Genomic DNA, 1,968 nt, shown 5'->3' with positions numbered 1-1,968 from the left:
ATATGAAAATGAGGATTATGGGGGTTACAGCCGCTCCCCCAAAGGTATAGTATGTCACACTGAGATTCTGTGTTCATTTGTTCTGTAACAGCATTACAGAGATCCAATGACTGACCAATGGCATTTCCAAGTGCTAAAATAGCAAGCGATGTTGGTCTCTCATTGGCCATCAGCGACTGAAGATGTGGTTTAATGAGCTGGAGCTTCAAGGCGAGGGTGGCTCTGTCCACTGCCTTCCGTTGCGCTGCTGGGCCCCAAGTCCCTGGTGGCCAATATGTGACGCTGGGAGAAGAGAGTGGGGTGGCAAGTGGCGGCAGGACTTTTGCCACCAGGGTCTAGCTGCCCAACTTCCTCCTGGTACTGCTGGCCCCCCGTTGCCTTCAGGTAATGCAGGAACTAAGGCAGGAATAGGGCGAGGAAGCGAGTAAAGCCGAGCAAGGAAGGCAAAAGTGAATCTTGTCTTCATGGGCTGCTCGCAATGACGTCCTTTTTCTGTGCCACAGCTGACAACAACATCCCAGACAGAAAAGCAGGAGGCCAAAAAGAAACCGAGCAGCTGCTGAAGTAGTTCAGTTGGGAGCGTGCTAGACTAACAGGCTCTTCTATCCCCCTTTGTGCACGGGTGGGATGTTTTCTGAAAGTGCAGCAGTGCCTTTAACTGCCACGAGTCCCTCATTTCAGGCTATGCAGCAGGAAAAGGCAGCATGGGCTTCTGCACCGAGTTGGCCCACCTGACCTTTCATTCTTCTCTTGCTCTTTGTCAGCAAGGGGAAGAAAAAGAAGCTCTCCCTCAAACTGGAGTCACAAGGGTGACGTAAGGACGACTTCCTGAGTGCCCGCTCCAGTCCTCTGCTCTGCCAGCTGACCCATTGAAGGGCTGTCACCACTTTCTCTAGGTTTGTCCATCGGTCTGTGCCAGGGTGAACAAAAGCCAAGCAGGTGGAGTTTCTGTAGTGTAGTGGTTATCACATTTGTCTAACACGCACAAGGTCCCTGGTTCGAAACCAGGCAGAAACATGCTGGCTTCCTTTTGCCAGATCCCCTTGCTGTTCAGGAAGGCCTCCTCCTCCTCCAATTGGCCTGTCCGTGGGATAACGCCAACCCCCGCATGACAGAGGGTGCTGACAGCAGTGGAGAAAGCACCTTGGCGTCAGGCTGGAGAACCTAGAGGAGTGCGGTGTGTTACCTTTTGGAGGCTTGTGGCTTGGCCTCCTCTGCTGTTGGAGGTTGGCCTACGGAGGCCGGCTCTTCCTGCTGGCCTCCTCTGCGTGACTTGCCAAAGGAGGAAGTGAGGCAGGAATGGGGCAAAAGAGGAAAGTCGAGCTGAGGAAGGCAGGGCAGAAGCTAAGCGCCTCAGTGTGGCTAAGTGGGGTTAGTAGAGCGTCACCATTCGTTCTGCAAAGCCGGGGGAGGTGCAGTTGGCTGCTGGGAGGCAGAATCCTGTGCCTGCCTCTTGGCTTCCCAGGGGTGGCTCCTTGCAGCCCAGGAGAAGCAGGGTTCTAGGGGGACGGGAAAAGCAGCAATGGTGAGGCTGAGTGGGCTCCTTTCTGGCCGACATGGTGGGCTGTGGTGGGTCTGGGAGTTGCCTGTAAGCCGTAAGTGGACTTGGTGGAGTGAAAACCGCTGCTCCATTCTGGCTGACCTGGGGGAGCCATTAAGGACTTGGGAGTGGGGGCAGGGCACTGGCTGTGAGCAAATGGGATCCAGGAAGCCCCAGCCTGCCCCTCCAGGGGCCGAGTCTTCTTCTTCTCTCCTGCCATGGGGAGCCCGGCCTTAAGCCTGCCCAGCATGTGCTGCAGCTCAAGCATTAAGCCTTCCTGTGGCATAACCGAACTACGGCCTAGTGTAATAAGGTGTAAAGTTTAGATTGTGAATTTATCTTTAATTTCCATGGTAATTTACTTTGATCTTTTATGCCTACCACTTATAATCCTTAAAACTCCATCTTTCTGTAGTTAATAAATCTGT

General features: G+C 53.6%; 1 non-coding gene across 1 annotated transcript; it reads left to right on the top strand.

The window, feature by feature from the left end:
* The first annotated feature begins 944 nt into the window (after positions 1-944).
* On the top strand, positions 945-1,017 carry TRNAV-AAC. The gene has a single exon. It is a non-coding gene; the product is annotated as a tRNA-Val (tRNA).
* The last annotated feature ends 951 nt before the right edge of the window (positions 1,018-1,968 follow it).

Source organism: Mauremys mutica, chromosome 26 (genome assembly GCF_020497125.1).
Source record: "Mauremys mutica isolate MM-2020 ecotype Southern chromosome 26, ASM2049712v1, whole genome shotgun sequence".
NCBI lineage: Eukaryota > Metazoa > Chordata > Testudines > Geoemydidae > Mauremys > Mauremys mutica.
Note: the sequence above shows the minus strand (reverse complement) of the source record. Positions and strands in the feature narration are given on the sequence as shown.